Source organism: Coloeus monedula (assembly GCF_965178545.1).
Source record: "Coloeus monedula genome assembly, chromosome: 8".
NCBI lineage: Eukaryota > Metazoa > Chordata > Aves > Passeriformes > Corvidae > Coloeus > Coloeus monedula.
The window spans coordinates 37,743,085-37,752,809 of record NC_138788.1 but is presented as its reverse complement, the minus strand read 5'-3'; positions in this window follow the sequence as shown (position 1 = coordinate 37,752,809).

The window sequence follows — 9,725 nt, the reverse complement described above, 5'->3', positions numbered from 1 at the left end:
CCACAAGCTCTCAGTGTCCATCCCTGGATTTGTGAGCCAAAGATCCTTAGAGAAATCCCAGGTGGCTCCAAGCACTGAATGGATTCACCCTCAACAGCAAATTCTGGGATGTGGCAGCTCCCCACAACATCCCAGCCCCACAACAGCTCCACTGCCAACAGATGCTAATCTCCAGTTTTGCATGAAATACCCCAAAGCAGTGAAATCCTGACATTTCTGTGCCTCCATCCCAACTTTTTCCCATCCCTGGAAGCAGGCTCTGCCTTTCCAACCTAAATTAAACTAAGATCTGACAAGTTTTCTTGTTTAAGTAGATGTTTACCCCAAATTTCCTGTCCTCCCTTCACCTCTTCCCCATGACCACCACTGAGCATCCCCTCCGTGCACAGACTCTGATGTTCCTCTTTTCCTTCCCTTTTCACTCTAAATCATTCCCTCTGTACTTCCACACCTCAGAAATGACAGGAACCAGATGCTGCTTTCTGGTTTTCCCTTCAATTTTCAAATTACTTCTAAATTGTGACCTTGCCTACCAAGCTTTTGCCTAAAGCAAGGTTTTACTGCTGTGTTATCAACTGCGGAAAATAAACCCCTCACATTAGAAAAAAGAAACAGACCTTTAATTAACTGTAATGATGGTTCTGGGGGCCATTATCACACATTCCAGCTACAATAAAAAGCTTTTAAGAGAGTTGACAGCAAGTTCAGCCCTTATTCCTCCCTCCGTCCCAGCACCCAGACTGAAGGAAGGAGGAAAACTCCCAGCTCTCTCTAAAAGGGAAATTTGGAATAGCTCAGACACTTGAGCAGTTGGTTGTACCACAGAAATGTCCTCCAAGTTCTTCCTGCAGCTTTTATCCACTTTAAAAGGAAAGAATACCCAATTATTATTAATTTAGGTTACATCCCAGAGTTTGGTACCATCTTCCTATTCCCACCTCCATTGCTTTGCCAGGCACTGAGCAGCAGGAGTTAAGCACAGGAAAATCCAAATTTCCTCCTGGTGGCAAAGCATTCTCTGAATTTTCTATTCCATCCTCAAGTATGGAAATCAGAATTGGTGCCAGTATTTTTCCAGGCTACAATTCCATGGCGGGAAATGGATTTAAATGCTGCATCTGGGAATTTGGTTTTTGTGCATTTAAAGAATCTGTGGCTTGGAATATTGATGTATTTCTACAGTTTCCCTTGGTTTTCCCAAGTAATAACTGTTCCTCATGTACTTTTCTAATCAACTGATCAAATAATCGCCACAGTCATTCCAGGTGGGAATGGTGGGATCGATCCTGAATTGCCCTGGTGAGCCCCAGATGTCCCAGCAACACCTTCCAGCACAGGGCAGGACATGTGACATTATTGCTGCCATCCCAGTAAAAAATTCCAGTCTCAATTCTTCTTAATTTGCATCCAAGCCTTCCAAAACAGAGGGAAAGAAATGAGATTTTTAGCGCTGCGATTGGGCTCTGACGTCGATAAGGAGCAAACCCCTGCTACTCTGGAAATTAATGTTTTCATTCTCCAGCAGCCCCGGCAGCCCAGCTGGGAAAAATAACAGAGAATGAATCTAAACCACACTGCTTGACCAGAAGGAAAGCCTCTCAGCGTTCTGCAGGAAAGGGCACCCAGGGATAGAGCAGAGAAATGGGTACAGAGGAGTTGTGCTTTAATGTGTTAACCAGCGCCACAAAAATCAATGGCAGCAATTGCAGCTCGCAGCCAGCGGAGAGGGGCTGGGCTGGGAGAGGGGCCCGGGTGCCCACGGAGCTCAGCAGGGATCCTCGGGGGCTGGATCTGAGGGGATCCAACAAGATCCAGGATTTCAAAAGAGGGGGAGAAGCCAGAGCTGTGCTGGCTCTTTGATCAACCTCGCTTTGCCTGCAGCTGCTCCACGGCATTTTAAAGGTAATCACCACACCAGGCCACAAAGGCTTTTTTTGTCAACTTTTCAGCTTCATGCCACCTCATTTCACCTCTTTGTACAACTGGACACGTCAAGACATTATTTTTCACCTCTTGAACTCGATCTCAGAGGTCTTTCCCAACCTAAACCATTCTGTGATTACCTTTTCTTGATTATCCAGTTAAGGGTTTATAAATATTTCTGTTTGAAATTCAGAAGGGCAAAAGATTTTCTTTCTCTCGAGCACATTTCATTGGGACACGGAAATTATCATTTGCCTTCTATCATTTCGAGATGTTCTCCACGGGAACCACTGATTGTCCTCCTGCTGGCATAAAATCAGACAATCCCAGACTGGGTTGGGTTGGGAGGGGCCTTAAACCCATCCACTGCCATGGGCAGGGATACCTTCCACTATCTCAGGGTGCTCCAAGCCCTGTCCAGCCTGGCCTTGGGCACTGCCAGGGATCCAGGGACAGCCCCAGAAACAAAGAACAAAGCCAAAAAGATGAAGTTCCAAAGCAAGAGGTCCCACAGCTCCTGTGCTTTTCACCACCATCACTCACCAGAGGTTTTCGCTGCACACATCTGGGTACTAAAGCCATGAATCAAATCCAATCAGCTTTATTCCAAAATGAAACAGGTGCTTCCCAGTTTATCCCTTCCTGGCCTCCCACACGATGGACTCTGAGCAGGAGCAGTTGGATTTATTCCATGCTCAGGAATTATTGCCCTGCAAGAGCCCCCAGTGTGGAGTGATCCTGTTGGAGCCCACATCCCCAGGCAGCCCCTCCAGCATCTGCCTGGTGCAACACAGCCAGGAGAGGTAAATAACTGGTAGAAAGAGCTCATTTGTCATCCTCACAGCTCCCTTAAATCCTTTCTAATGTGCAGCAGAGCATTCCTGGGACACCACAGTGCCAAAGGAGGAGAGTTTTGTTCAGGCAACTCAATAATCAGTGATTAAAAAGTGGATGTTTGAGGGCACTTAGCAACGTGGGCAAAGCTTTGTGTTAATACAGGATCTGGGCAAAGCTTTGTGGCGTTTTCCAGAATTACCGTGGATTTAACAAGCAGGAAGTTGGATCTTGGATCCATGTGCCAAATCAGGAAATTCCTTGCCAAGCTCTTTGTTGAGGGGAAGTTCACTCTCAGCTGGGGCACAGCACGAGGAGCAAGACACAGCAAAAGCAGTTCCTCTGCTCGGGGGCAAGATTTGGGCTCTGGGAGACACTTGAAAACTTGTGGATAGTGGGAAAAAAAATAAGAACATGGTAAAATATTCTTTTGCTGCTTTTCTATTCCCTTTCTCCTTTGCTGCTTCGATCTCTGGTTAGTGTGTAGTACTACAAAAAGCCACGAAAACCCCCCATCGACAGCAAAAACAATGAAAAATAGGTTAGAAGGGTAAAAGAGGTGAGGGAAGCGTGAAGGCCACACAGAGAGAATCAGGAAGAAGTGACTCAGCAGTGGCAGTTTCAGGAGGGAAAAGAAAAAGGAGCAGCCAGACTCTGCACCTCTGATCGGCCTCCCCTTCAGAGAGACTCTGGAACAGCTCCTGCATCAGGAATTCCCTCTGCTCTGGAAGGGAGAGGGCTTCGTCCTTCTGAGCAGGAATGAAAACTAAGTACAGCTGAAATGAAATCTCTGAGACTTTTAGACAAGTGAGCTTTCTCTCCCTGCTCCAGCTTCCCTGGCCTGGCAATGCCAGCAGCATTCCCTGCATGCCTGAGGCGAATGCCTCCTGCTCCAAGCAAACCATGGAGAGGTCTAGTGTGCAGTATTCCCGGGATTTCTACACTCCTCCATGAGGCCTGGTCACATGTTTGCCCCCAAACTGAGAAATTCCACCTTTATCAGCTCTGTGAATCAGAGCTCCCATGGATAATCTATTTTGTGCCCACCACACATCTTCCTTCTAAATGAGAAACTGCTCATCAGCCGAGCTCCAAAATCAGATCTGCTGCTCCCAGGGCTGAGGGAAGGAGACAGATCACTCCTAATGGTGCCTTGGATCCTGTTACAAGAGCCCTGGAGATGGGAAATGGATGGAGAGATGTGTAACCAAAGAACACATGGAGGAGTTCACGGAGTTGGAAAGAATTACAGAGAGACTTCAGGATTTATGAGTGTGGGGAGGAGGAGGAAGTCTAAGCCATGAAACAAAGACACATCAAGTTCAGAGAAATTTAATTTCATTTTCCTGTCTTTGAATGATTGGGAATACCTAAAGAGCCTTTATATGGGTCCCTCCAGCTAAAAACAAAGGATGGGAAGGAAATAGAAAAGAGAAAGAGTTGAAATCTAAACACAGGGGGGGTCAAGCACTGGGGGACAAGAGACCACCTGCCCCACAGGGAACACCAGTGAAACCAGTGGTACCAGTTACAGGCACAGAGCAAGGCTGGCGCTGACATTTCCAGATTTACTCACCTGCTTATGTAAGTGTGAATCCAAGCAAAGAAGATGAACTCAGGCCTCCAAAAGCCAGAAGTAAAACTACTCAGTTTAGTGACAATTCCAACATTCCTGTTGGGTTCAGAACTGACGAGATTGGGATTATTTCCTGATATTTTCCTTTTCAGATACAGCTTGTCCTTTGTTCCAGTGTTTTGCTTGCAGTTGAAACCATCCTCTTGCCTTTGGCTGCTCCTGCAAGGTGAAAAACAAAGGTGAAAAATCCTTTGGATCTCACCTTTGGATCCCAGCTGAGCCTGGAACTGGAACAGCAGCAGGGGGAGTGCTCAGGGAAGGGTCCCTGCCCAGGGGGGACCCAGTGGGACCTCGTGGCCAAGGGAGAGCTGCACTTCAAGGCAGCCAGAACTGAGAGCAGAAACAAAGGGAAACACAAAGCTGCCCCTCAAGAATCAGGCCTGGAAAAAAATAGGTGCTTTCAAGCCTGACTAAAAATAGCTTGCTCAAATTTCTTTGTAATGCCTTCAAAGATAGGAAATGACAGGAGAAATGAGAAATCAGCCTGGCTGTGCTCAAACCACAGCCTGGGAGGTCGAGGGGACCGTGGAGATCACCCCAAACAAATCACCAGCACAGCAATATTTCCTGCCACACCTCGGGTGCACAGGTAGTTACTCTTTCCCTTACAATAACACCTCCAGATCTGGACTATAACCACAAACTGATTATTCCCCTCCTCAATCCCCAATCCAGGCACAAGCTGACTCTTTTTTCATGTTCCCCATGGATGATGAGAGCTCTGTTTGCTGTGGCAATTTAACTTCTGCAGTTCTATTTAGAGTTTTAAAACCTGTGCACTTCTTTGAAGCCTCTCCTTTCTTTTATTCACTGTGCTTTGTTGTCCGTTTATTATTGCAGGTTCAGCCTTGGCATATACACCTCTTATTCCTCTATTTCATAAAGTTTGGACTGTGCCACTGTATCTAAGAACTTTTCTTCCCTCATGCTTTAGAAAACTGCATTTCAGAGAGCTTACTCAATATAGGATGTGATACAATCACTCCTGCCAAGGCCCCCACTAACCCGTGTCCCCAGGGCCACACCTACATGGCTTTTAAATCCCTCCAGGGATGGGGACATCCAACCCTTCCCATGAAGGAATTTGCCCTAATGTCCAACCTAAACCTGCTGTGATAGAAGAATTTCTCTGTGGAAAGGGTGGTGAGGTATTGGAAGGGGACGTTTGGAGTGCCCATCCCTGGAGGTGTCCAAGGAATTCCTGGAGGTGGCACTCAGTGCTCTGGGCTGGGGACAAGGTGGGGATGGGGCACAGCTCGGACCTGGTGATCCTGGAGGGCTTTTCCAACCTCAATAATTCCATGATCCTGTGATTCTGACACCTCCTGTGTCCTTCCCAGTGAATATTCCCTCACAGCAGCCGTGAATGCTCAGTGACACAAACCCCCTGAGCTCACTGCATCTCCCAGGGCACTCTCACTGAGTCACTGCCCATCCTCCCTCCTCCAAACATCTCTCCATTTTCACTCTGGCACCCCCTCATCCCTGCAGCCGTGTCTCACCCTCCTGCCTTGTGCTCCTCTGCACATTTGCATCCCTGCTAATCAGCCCAGCCTGTTCTCCTCGAGGCTGGCGGGAGATGTACGACATTAATCAGTTGATTGTTATTAACCCAGTTGCATTGTAGCTGTGCATTAATGCTGCTCCAGCTCTAAATTCATGCTCTAATCAGGCATTACAACACACAGCTCATTATGCTGCTTGTGTACTTGGCAATAATCCTGTTATTAAGGGATCGGGGCCTCGGCGTCGGAGCTTTGTGGGATTTCAGCAAACCAGGGGTGGGGAGAGGGGTCTGGGTCAGGATTGGGTGTCTAATGGGAAAGGCTGCTCAGGATTTAACACCTCCCCAAAAAAACCCCCCAAACCCCCAACAAACCTCATACAGCACATTCCCAGAGGACAGAAAATCACCGTTCCCTGAGCACTTCCATATCCAGGCCACAGCCAGCACATCCCAGACTGGGTCAGGTTGGAAGGGACCCCAGTGGGTCCAGCCTCCCTCAGAGCACTGGCACAGCATTGTGTCCAGATCCTCTGGAATATTCCCACTGAGGGAGGCTCCACAGCCTCTCATGGAAGGTGTCCCAGGGCTGTCCCAGGGCTGCAGGATGAGGTGGTCTTGGAGGTTCCTTCCAACCCAAACCCTTCTGGGGTTCTGTGCTGACTGTGGCCTGCAGGATAAAAAAAAAAGGAGTTTAAAGGGTGGGGAAACCCACCTCTCCCTGTGCTCTTTCCTTATTCGCAGCAGGATTTACATCTCTATTTATCCATCATTTTAGTGACTTCCCTGGGTTCCTTTACCCTGCAGCAGTCCAGGTCTAGCAGGAATCCCACAGGGAAATATTTCACTTTCCATGCTCACCTGCCCAGGTATTTGTGTGGAATCCCCTCACTTTCCAGGCACTGGAATGCTGCAAACGGGGGACATGAAGCTCGCCAATAATTTAAAGCTGGGATGAACCACTGGACCATCAGTTAAAATTAAATCCACTCAATCCTGGCAGAAAATCAATAGTCCACAAAAATAAACAGCACCGTGGGAAGCAGAGCCTTGGACACGGCATTTTCTAGGATTGCCTGGGAGCACAGCCCTGCTCCGAGCATGCCCAGCTGGAAAATACATAATTGTGGTGATTAGCCCATTATTTGCAAAATTGTCGTAAACATGTAAATAATTAATCAGTATCTACAGCATGCCCACATCAGTGTGGTGGTTATTAACATCCATTAATGATTCCAAGACATTCATGGGGATATTTTGCAAATCCTTTTTCCAAGTGCACCAGTTGTTTTTTGTATTTTCGTGGCTTCACAGCAACTGTATTTTTTACCAAAAAAAAAAAAAAAAAAAAAAGAAGACAAAGCATATAAAGATAATTTCTCTGTAAAAAGCATTTTAATGCATCACTGCACATTTTCTTAAAGTCGTTTTTTTGGGACTAAAGATGTGTGGTAGCAAAGTTATTTGTGATCAGACTTGGCACGGTGCAAAGCCTGATTAGACCTGCAGGTAATAAAACAGAAACGAAAATATTTAAAGCAGACGCTCCCAAACCAGGCTGCTCCCAGAAATGAGCTTTGTGGGATGTCTACGAGAAAGAAAAAAAATAAAAAACAAATTAAAACTTGGGATGACAGTTTAAATGTATTCTCCCTTCACCCTGTGGTACGAGGGATGAAATCCAACAATACATCCCTGTGCTACAGCTGGAGGTGCCCAAATCTGCCCCCAGCTGTGCAGGCTTGGACCAGGCCCTGCTGAACCACTGAACACGCTCAAATTTCATTTGGGCTGGGCACAAGGATGACCACAAAGTTAATTTGGGCTGAACACCCTGGAAAGGGGCAGGGAATTGCCAGGAGGCCAAACCGGGCAGCGGGAAGAGAGGGATGCCCAGGAAAACCCACCTGAGCGTGAGGAAAAACTTCTTTATTTGTGGGCAGCCTGTGCCAGGGCCTGCCCACCCTCCCAGGGAACAATTCCTTCCCAAAATCCCATCCAGCCCTGCCCTCTGACCTGGCAGCCCTGCACCAATTCATTCCCAAGACCCTGGGAAAGACAAGTGTCCTGACCTGGGAGAACACAAAGAAAGCCTCCCATGGAAAACTGAGATTTTCCTCTCAGCACTGAGCCCAGCCCAGCCTGACAACTCTATCAGATGCCATTCCTGCTGGAAATCTTATTCCAGAGATAGAAATCGGGATTTTGCAAAACTCTTGGGAAGGAAAAAGTTGGGAGATGCTGGAACTTAAAATGCTGCCCGTAAAAGGGGGGAAAATAAGTTTGGAGCTGGGAGATGCTCTAAGCCCAGCCTGGCTTTCTGAGGGAAGCAAGGAAATAAAAAGCTGGATGGAATAAACAGCTTCTGGGCTTGGAACAGGGAATTATTTTGAGGAAAAGCATGGGTAAGGCTGGAAGTTATGTTTTCCTCTGGAAACATCAGGCAGCAGCTGGTGCTGTGGAAGGATGAAGGGTCCAGGAGTGGAGCAGCCTCAGCTTCCCGTGGTGGGACTTGTGTGTCACTGCTGTGGAACAGGAGTCTGGGAAAATGGGAGAAGGGAAAATGTGGGGAACTGGGAGGAAGTGGGGGAAAAGGGGATGGAAGTAGGGAAATAAAGGTGGGGGAATAAAGGAAGTAAATAATGAGAGAGAAAAGGGGAAAAGGGGGAGGAATGGGGAAATAAAGGAGGGGGAAGGGAGATAAAGGGAGGAAGGGAAAAAGGGGGAGGAATGGGGAAAAAGAAAGGAAAAGAGGAGGGAAAGAGGAAGGAAAGAGGAGGGAAATAATTTCATATTGATCCAAGGAATTAATAGAAAAGTAGATCTTAAAAATTTGGGAGGGAAAAAATACATCAGTGGTCACTCATCAAATTCAGGGATTAAATTAAAAGGGGACAGGGGCTCTGGTCTGTGTCACTCAGCTCCTGTCCCCAGGGCTGGTTGCCAGAGGTATGGAATTTTTGGTGAAACAGGACATCAGCCTCCCTGGGGAAATCCAGGCTCCACAGGAACATTTTGTGAAGGGGCTGCAGCCCAGGGGGAGTTGTCAGCACCACGAGGTGAGGTGGGAAAAGGCTGGGATCTGAGCATGAGCAATATCCCTACACACAACTGAGGGTAATGACCCCAAACTCCAGCCCCAGGAAGTGCCTTTATTTCCCAAGGAATTTTTGTATTGTTTTTGTTGTTATTATGAAGCTGCAGCAGGGAAAATAGAGTTCCATCCAAAGCAGGATTTTCATTAAATTCACTGGTGCGATTCCTTTGTAGTGCTTGGAGCTAAACCCAGCAAATAGCCAGGGAGGGAAGGACTTTAAAGACATTAAAGGCATTTCCATGAATTCCAGAATCCTACAATTGCTGGGGTTGGAAAACCCCTCCAAAATCATTGAGCCCAACCCTTCCAGAGCACTGCCAAGGCCACATCCAAAGGCTTTTGAATCCCCCAGGGATGGGGATCCCAGCACTGCCCTGGGCAGCTGTGCCAGGGCTGGAAGACCCTTTCCAGGAGGAAGTTTTCCAGGCTGATCCATGGGCAGGAGGTGGAAGGTCTGCACCCGGATTCTGACAGAATCCCTGGGAATACTGAGGCCGGCGCTGGGTGTCACCGAGCACTCCGCAAGCCCCACGATTATTACAAGCCCTGTAATTTCCCGGGATATTGTGTTTTCCTCTGGCTACATCCAGGCCTGCTACATGAACCAGTTTGTCCCTCGGAGCATTAATTGTTTAACATCAGATCTTAACGAGCTTTCAGCATCAAACCCAGCAGCGTTCTGCCCCCAGCAGAAATATCCTATTTACAGGAAATGCTCAGTGCCAGGAGCC